This window comes from Magnolia sinica, chromosome 9, assembly GCF_029962835.1.
Source record: "Magnolia sinica isolate HGM2019 chromosome 9, MsV1, whole genome shotgun sequence".
NCBI classification, from domain to species: domain Eukaryota; kingdom Viridiplantae; phylum Streptophyta; class Magnoliopsida; order Magnoliales; family Magnoliaceae; genus Magnolia; species Magnolia sinica.
Genome location: NC_080581.1, coordinates 3,708,583 through 3,718,062, shown reverse-complemented (window position 1 = coordinate 3,718,062; position 9,480 = coordinate 3,708,583).

Here is a 9,480-nt window from a genome sequence, read left to right as displayed (position 1 = left end):
AAGAATAAACTCAAACCCTCCTAGATGCATCATCTATAAAAGTGACAAAATACAATGCCCCACCCAAGGTTTTTGTCCTCATAGGACCACAAACATCAGAATAAACCAAATCTAATGCATGCACTTTATTAACATAAGAAGCAGTTTTAACAAATGAAACTCTATGCTGTTTCCCTGATAAACAATCAAGACAGGTTTTGAGAAGTATACCTATCACGTATGGAAGGAGCCGCTTCCTCGCTAGTAGCTGAAACCCTTTTTCACTCATGTGGCCTAGACGCCTGTGTCACATGTCAATAGCTGAATCTTCAGCTACGTTCAACCTACCCTTGCACACACTGACACTTGTCTTGTGAAGGGTGTAACACTTCTTTCCTCTGGCTGCAATCAACGAACCCTTGATGAGCTTCCAATGCCCACCAGCAAACCGGCTTTCATAGCCATCATCATCTAACCTTCCCATCGACATCAAGTTGAGGCGAAGGTTTGAGATATGCCTCATATCCCTAAGAACCAATGTGCAGCCCACATCGGTCTTCACACAAATATCCCGACCCCTACAATCTTCGATACGCTAGAATTTTTCATCTTCACGGTCCCATAATTACCTGACTTGTAGCTTGTGAAGAAGTCCCTGCGTGGAGTCGCATGAAAAGAAGCTCTTGAGTCAACCACCCAGTCGGTGTCCTGACTCGTAGCCGTGAGACATATATCATGATCTGCTGAAATAATAACTACAACATCGCCATCTGAAGTGACCGCAGTGGAATCTGATTCATCTTCCTTCTCCTTACCTTTTCCTTTCTTATCATTCTTCTTACCACGACATTCATACTTATAGTGGTCATTCTTGCCACAATTCCAACAATCAACATCTTTTCTATTACTCGACTTGCCTCTTGATTTATCTCGGACCTTCCCGCCCTTCCTGTTCTTTCCTCTCCCCCGTTCCTTTGTCACAAGGGCCTCTTGCTGAGTAGACCCCTAAGACTTCCTCATTGTCTCCTCATTAAAGAGACAGCTAGTAACCTATTCCATGGATATCTTTCCATCTGGCGTGGAGTTACTTAGAGACACCACCAATGTCTCCCAACTGTCAGGTAATGAACTAAGCAATAGCAAAGCCTGCAATTTATCATCCAGGACCATCTTCATAGCAGAGAGTTGGTTCAATATATTGCTGACCTCATTCATGTGCTCGGCCACAAAACCACCATCCTTGAACTTGAGATTCACAAGTCGTCTTATCAGAAAGATTTTATTACCGGCTGTCTTCCTCTCATACAGCCCTTCCAATTTCAGCCATAGGCTAGCGGCTGAGGTATCCGTAAACATATGGTGGAACATAGAGTCATCCAGCTATTGTCTAATAAACCCCATCACCTTCCGGTCCATCTTCTTCCAATCATCATCAGACATATCCTTGGATTTTGCTAATATGCCTAAAATTGAAGAATAAAGGTCCTTGCAATAAAGCAAGTCCTCCATCTTAGCCTTCCATATGGTCCAGTTAGAACCATTGAGGCTGATCATCCTTGATGAGACACCTTCCATAATTCAAAACCGATCCTACCCGTTCAATAAACTTAGCTTTGATACCACTTCGTTGGGGGCCTTACACAAAACCTTAGGATCTAGCCTCCCGAAACAAACCAGAATTATGGAATAATAAAGCAATGAAATAAATCAAAGCATAAACCACACGACATCAGGAATTTTTATGTGGAAAACCCTCAAAGAGGTAAAAACCACGGAACCTCGTTCAAATCAACAATCCACTATAAAGCAGAACGTTACAACGGATCACAAGCACACACCGCTTAGATCAAACCTTCTTTACTCACGCAGGAGTGGATAAACAATAAGAGAATAATGAAAAACAGAGGGATCTCACCGATCACGAGGACATAGAAGCGCTGAGACGTGGACTGTAAAGTAGATCACCTCTATGAGCAAAATCTCCATTCTACAAGCTTCCTCTCTCTCTCTCTCTCTCTCTCCCCCCTTGATAGCCTTAAGTCCTCTTAGAGTACCTTTAGAAAACCTTAGAAAACCCTGAAATACACCCCAATCCCGCATACACCCCTTTATATAAGAATAGAAGGAAGTGTAATCAAATTAGGAAATAAAATCCGTAAAATTTGCATTTCCACAATCGCATCTGCAGAACTCTTCGATGATATCGAAGGTCTCTCGATAACAACTTCGATATCATCGACAGTCCTTCGATGATATCGAAACAGGACCAAAAAACTGTCAAACAACCAGAGGTGAAAATTCTAACAATTATCGATGTCATCGAGCCACTCTCGATGACAGCCTCGATATCATCTGAAGGTCTCTCGATAATATCAAAATAGGACAAAAACTGTCCAGCGACCAGCGCTGAAAAATCCTGCAATTATCGATGATATCGAAACTTGTTCAATTTCATCGAACCCAACAATGAGGAGAAAATTCCCATCAATTCTTTGGTCCAGTATATATTATATTGTGCGTACTTAGGCAGCAACCTTCCATCCAATCATATCCTACTAAGTTTGGAGATGTGTATTGGATGGTGGCCCGTTTGGAGAGCATAGGTAGGATTTGATTGGATAGTAAATTATTGTAAGCAATGGTGTTATACTGGGTCATTTGGATTTAGGTGCAGTGAAAGTGCATCATTTATTATTATTCTTTTAATCAAAGGATTTACATTGTGTTCTACTTGACCTTTTAATCTGCCTTATCTTTTGGCTCGTGCTATAATATCATCCAACAGGTCGTATGGACGGAGTGGATTTCTCACAAACTTTACTATGGGTCCTAAAACTGTTTGAATGGTGGGTTTTCAATACCCCTCTTCCTTATCCACTGGTACACTTGAGGGTTTTGGATCTATCTTATTCTTGGACCCATCAAGAAAATGGTGAATGGTGTGAATTTGTCACAAACATTAAGACAGTGGGCCCATATTCTTGTGAAGGGTGAACGTTTAATGCACACCGTTTTCAAGAATACTGACAGAGATAGAGTAAGACATGCAACTTCCACGCTGGCTATTCAATGTTCACTGTTTCCTTCAGTGTGGTCCACTAAAGTATTGGATCTGCTTGATTTTTGGGCTAGACGCTAAAATGATGTGGCCAAACTGATGGATGGGATGGATTTATCACAAATATTAATGTGGATACAGTTATTTCAACTGTAAGCATTAAGGGTCCACTGTTTCGTTTCCTGCGGCCCGCTTGATCTTTGGATCCCCTCATTTGTGGCCCCACCACATAAATTAATCTACCTCAAAAACTGACGAACAAAGTGAATTTCTCACAATTTTACTGTGGGCCCACAACTGTTTGGATAATTTTTAATAATTATTTTTTATTTTATTTTATTTTATTTACTTACCGTGTGGCTCACTCAAGTTATAGACCTACCTTATTTTTTAGTCTACGTCTCGACAAGCTATGAACGAAATAAATTTATCACAAGCAATAAAATGAAGGCCCTGCGACAGTGCCAAGGGTGTGCGTTTAATGCACACCGCTTTCATACTGACGGAGGCAGAGAAAAAGTCACGGGGCTTCAACAGTGGTGGTTCAGCGTTCACCGTTTCCTGCCGCATGGTCAACTGGGACGCGGTTTGGCTAGTGACGCTGCCAGCAGCCAGGTAGCTAGTAGTGCGTGTTATGTGGACCCATCATGATGTATGTGCTTTATCCACGCAATCCATCCCTTTTGAAATATAATTTGAAGCTTGATCCCAAAAATGAGGTAGATATAAATCTCAAGTAGACGTCTGCTTCTTTTAGCACACCAGGTAAATTAATCTGGCCGAACTGATGGACTGGGTGGATTTCTCACAAACTTTATAGTGGGACCACAACTTTTTAATCAGTAAGTTTTAGACATGGTTCATTTCACTCAACCCATGATGTCAGTGTTGAAACACACTCCATCTACCATTGAGCCATGGATAGGAACCCAAATACCCACTCTTTCCTCAAGCTGGCTCACTAATGTTTTGCATCTACCACCTTATTTTTGGGCCCATACTTTAAAATATCGAGGACTGTTAATGGACCACGCTGCCCATCTAGCTTCCGTGCCTGCCCTTCTTGTGCTGAGCTTGAATCAATCATGGCCCAACAATTATAGTCCGTTTAACAACCAAGCCCAGGTTGTGGTTTGTTTAAGAGCCCATCAGTCTGGCCAGGTCCAGACCGTCTATCATTTCTATCACATGTCATCCACGACACGGCCCACTAAATGAATAGCTCAGATTTTATACAAAAGTGATTGGCCCAGCTCAGGCTTGGGCATGCTTGCTCTGAGTCGTCACGGCCTGGGTCGTTCTCAGGCCTAGGCTTTACTTCATGGACCAGGTGCGGACAAACCTCGTCCCTGCCCATTGACATCCCTAACAGTTTCCCGTGAGTCCGTGACAATATTTTCGATTGGGTCTACCCGTATTGCAGCGAACCTTTGTGTAGAACAGTATAACCAGTAGACCATGCAAGCCTGCTGGGCTTTTTGGACTGGACCATTGGTTGGTTCGGACCAATCTTGCAAGCTGGATCCACTTATTCAATAGTGCTGTCCTGATTACTCGCTTGAGTCAAAGGGTGACTCGTCCTACTCAGGCTTATTTTCACTACCAACTCGAAGTGTTGAACCCAAGCAAACTCGACCAGACAGGTCGAGTCAGGTGTATTTTCACTTGGCCCCGATCAGACTCAGCCGAGTATGATCAACTGGGCTGAGTCACAAATCAGTAGTCTCAGGCCCAAATTGATGCTCATTAGAAAAATATAGGAACCTGATGCTGAACTCTGGCTGATCCCGATGTGACCCACCTTTGGCCTGCTGAACCATCTATACAACATTTGGAGAGGATGGGAAAGGTTGGGATTAAGTGGGATCGAATTGCATTTAGTCCTATAGAATTGCATTTGGTCCCATGCAGGATTTCCATGGATTTTGAAATCCACTACACATGTGGCCCCCACATTGATGCATCCATTTATCCATGTTGTCCATCCATATACACCGTTTACACGTGACATTCTGGTTATATATGTGTACAAATGAACAACATCCGTTGTGAATTTGGTCCATTGATTACAATTCCATGGTCTACCAAACATGATTTTCCTTAACCTGGTGTTTTCCCGAAGCAAAATTTTTATCCCAAACATGGGATTGGATGGCAAAAACAATACCATGGTATTTCGAGATATGCAATCATTGTGCAATAATGATGTTAATCCCATCTAATACAATTCAATACCATTCAATTCCAACGGACCAAACAGGCCCATTCCTGATATGAGTTGGGCTTGGGAATATAATACAGGCTGGTGGGCCCGATTTACGATCGGATCATGGATCCAGAACGGCCCAGGTAATGCAAGACTGTCTAGATATCACAGTTGTAACAACCTGAGAAATACTCGAATCTGTTTCGGTAATTGTTATAACACTTATGTGAGGTATGAAAGAAGGCAAATCGAGATTAGTTGACCCCAATGGTCAAATACTATCTATCCAAAACATTAAGTCAGTACCTCACATGAGATGATCATTCGATAATAATACTCATGGTCGGGACAATAAGATCCAGACCACAACTCTCCTTTGTTTATTAAGTCTAATCTCAAGTGTCGAAGACCATCAGAGGTATTCCTCTCAAATTACATGAATAACATATTCTATAACAATTAATTAAATCAATGAATAATGTATCATGATATTAATTAAAGTCTAATAACATTAGTTTGTGGGAAGTACTCTATTATAAGTAATACCGTAATATGGGTTGAACGTGACAAGGGTCGGGTTAAGCTGGTAACAAGGTCAGGTGGTGGAAATGGTGATCTGGTGACGGGATCCGGGTTTCGGGTCAAAATGTGAAGATGAGAGTGGGTGATGGTGACTGAATCAGGTGGGCTGCAATGGTTTTGAATTGGTGGGCTTTTGGGCGATGAGTTGGGGCTCACAGGATATCATCAAAGCTTTTGATTAGTCTCTGATACCATGAAATCTTGAAAGTTCAGGAATCGACAGTTTATTGTGGATCACCTTCAAATGAGTATATATAGATCAAGATATGATCTATTAAAATCTCCAAACCTAAGAAATTGTAAGATGGATAAGCCATGATTGATCATATTTTAACTCTTCTTATGAGGGTATAGCATTATCACTAAAAGTGGGTGTAGCTGGGTATATTCATCTTTGAAGTGCACACAATCTAACATTGGATTCATTCAATCAACTTAGGACGTGAATAGGTGGATTGATATTAAGAAAGCCGACCGACACCTATGAGGTTTTCAATTAGTTAATCTAGGTTTTTCAATCGTTAATTTTTATTTTCTTTTGTTGACCATCAAATTTAGGCCGTCAGGTGATTAACAAGTTCGATCAAAACTGTTTAACGGTTAAAATACATCTTAAAGGTTGAAAACCATTGTAACCTGTCAAGTGCCAGGCATAGCGATAAGACTACTTGATGAGTCTCTCATCCAATTAAATTTAGCCCTAAACAAGCTTCTAGGTAAACCTAGTGGATGCCATTTTGATCCGTGCAAGAATTAATGAGTCATGATGGACCAGTATCACTCACTTTTAGTGGTCTCTAGAAAACCTTGTAAAGTGAGTTAAAACTGCACAGTCAAGATTACAACCCTTACAATGTCCTTAGTTCTGAGGATCTTTCGTGCATCATTAAGTTATTCATCATATAAATTATAATTAAAGTTAATAGGCTTCAGACTATTGGCTTGAACTTTATCCTCTAATGCAAATGTCTAAATGTCCAAGTCCACGATCGTATATCCATGGTACACTCACACTCATGTGCATGGTAAAAACAAAGGCACAAACAACACCATGTTGGTTTTCGATGGTAGAGCACCATCGCTTTCATTTTAAACTTTCAAGGTTTCGATTTTAACCCTAGAGGTAGATCCAAAATAATAGGGACTGTGTAAAATCATATTGAAAAAGTAAAAACCTCTATATTCATGTGGCGCACATGGGTTAACAACTGTCCTCATGTTGGGGGAGTCACTTCAACTTGAGGGAGGGTGTAGATGAATATATTAAATGGCATAAATAAATTAGTGGACCTTACATCCAATTCAAAAAGTTATAATGGTGTCTCCCTTTCCTACTTTTTCTTGTAGTGTGGTCCGCCTGATTTTTTTATTGGCTTGATTTTGGATCAACACTCTAAAGAAGCACGCATCATGGAACTTTCATACTCCCTTTGATTCTTCTAGTTTCTCATTTGTTCCATGACAAATATCACCAAGATTTTGAATATCTCACAATAGTTCCACAAGAAATATCACAATGTTTAAAACCATGCCATTGTAAGATTTTCAAAAATCTCAGCAGATTTAAAATATCAAATTTGATCATAATATTATTGTAATATTAACTTGAAAATACTAAAAACATTTATGAATTTGTTATATAAACATATATTTAGTACTTAAAAAATATATGTTTAAGTATTATTATCAAGATTTTTCTGATAATGTATCGAGAAAACTTTCAAACCAGTGATACAAGCCTTATGTATGGGCTTACCTATCCAACTTTCAGGCATCAAGATACATTTCAAGCATAGATGATTCTCATAAGAGATTCTCATCATATCATAAGGTTATTGTCGTTTACAATCAACATTTTTCCAAATCAAGAAAATAGACAGATCGAATTCTAAGATTCCTTGGCGTAAATACTTTTATACATGCCTCTTCAGGTTAATCCATATATATAAGATGATAGCTAACAATCCACCAAATGCTATATCATAGACACGAGATGTTTTTAGCCATCCCATCATTAGCATGAAAATTAGATAGTCAAGATCAAGGAAGCAATAAAATAAGTTGTCATCATCTTATGACATCAATTAAAGACACCCACCACAGATTTCTTACCAATCCAAAGAATCGGCTGAAACCAGTCAAATCAAGCTTGGAAAGGCCTATAATTGACCATTTCAATCAGGATTAAACATATACTCTGAAACCAGTGCATGGCCAAACAAGGACAACATAACCACATGCCTTAGTGGTAGACTCACAAGAGATTCAACACCAGGTCATGGATTCAAGTACCCATTGTAGTGAAAATCCACTATGCTGTGAGTATATATGGGTGCATGTTGGGTGTGAGTGCGCATGTGAAAAAATGGACAACACAACCTCATATCATTAATGTGATGTGAAGAAACTGATTTAAAACCATGGTGTCTATTCTTTACCAATATTTTTATTGAAAGTGGTGACATTGCATATAACACGTGGAACCCATCAAATCGACTTATCACGACAATCCAATATTAAAAAAGAAAGATCAAAGGTTAGTGAATTAAAGAGTGTTTAGATAACTAGTTTAATTTTGAGTAGGGTATTGCGAACATATTGCACATCAGGGGTGGACCCCTAAAAGCTTTTTAAGTTATTAAAGGAGAAGAGGGAGATTTTTGCAAAATGGAATGGGCATTTAGGTAACTTTAAAAATCATATTCCAATGTGTACATCATATTAACCACCCTACACTTTAAATTGTGGGGTCCACCCCTAATGTGCAGGTGTTGCCCTCTTTTGTTTGCACATGGTTTGGCTAGTGACCCCAACACCAGCCAACTAGCCGGTGTCAAAGCCCAGTAGGCCCTACCATGATGTATGTGCTTTCTTGGGCATTCATTTTAGGCCATGGGCCCAAAAATGAAGCAGATCTAAATATCAGGTGGATGACACCGCAAGGAAACATTGTTGATTGAACGTTCATCCTTTAAAACTTCCTATGACTTATTATAATGTTTATTTGCCATCCAACTTGTTGGTAAGATCCCACAAACTTGGATGAAAGGAAAAAATAAAATAAAATCCACTTCATTCAAAACCTTCGTATACTCCAACAGGTTTTCAATTGTAAGTATTCAATCCTCACTGTTTCTTATGATGAGGTCCACCTAAGATTTGGAGCTACCTCATTCTTGGACTCCTGCTTTAAAATGAGTTGAAAAAATGAATAGATAACATGGATAAAACACATACATCATGGTAGGGACACAAGCTAAATGGACATTGTTAGGTCACTAGCCAACCCAGTCCCTTTTGTTAGTCAAGCCTAGAACATATATTCAAGTGGTCTGGCCCACCTGCGTTTCTCAATGCCTTATGTCCCTTTATCTGGGTAGGGACTCCTAGTGAATGGGTTGGATGGCATATACATGGCCAGGGCTTCGGGGTATCCCTGGATCTCCTTGACTGTGTGGCCATCGTACCGTGATCATGTATGTGACATACATTCATGTCATCCATTTGTTTTTAAAGATCATTTTAAAGCATGATCCAAAAAATGAAGCAAATACAAATCATATGTGGACCACACCACAGGAAACATCGGTGATTGACTACCCACTATTAATTAAAGACTTCTTGGGGCCGCTGAAATGTTATTTGCCATCCAACT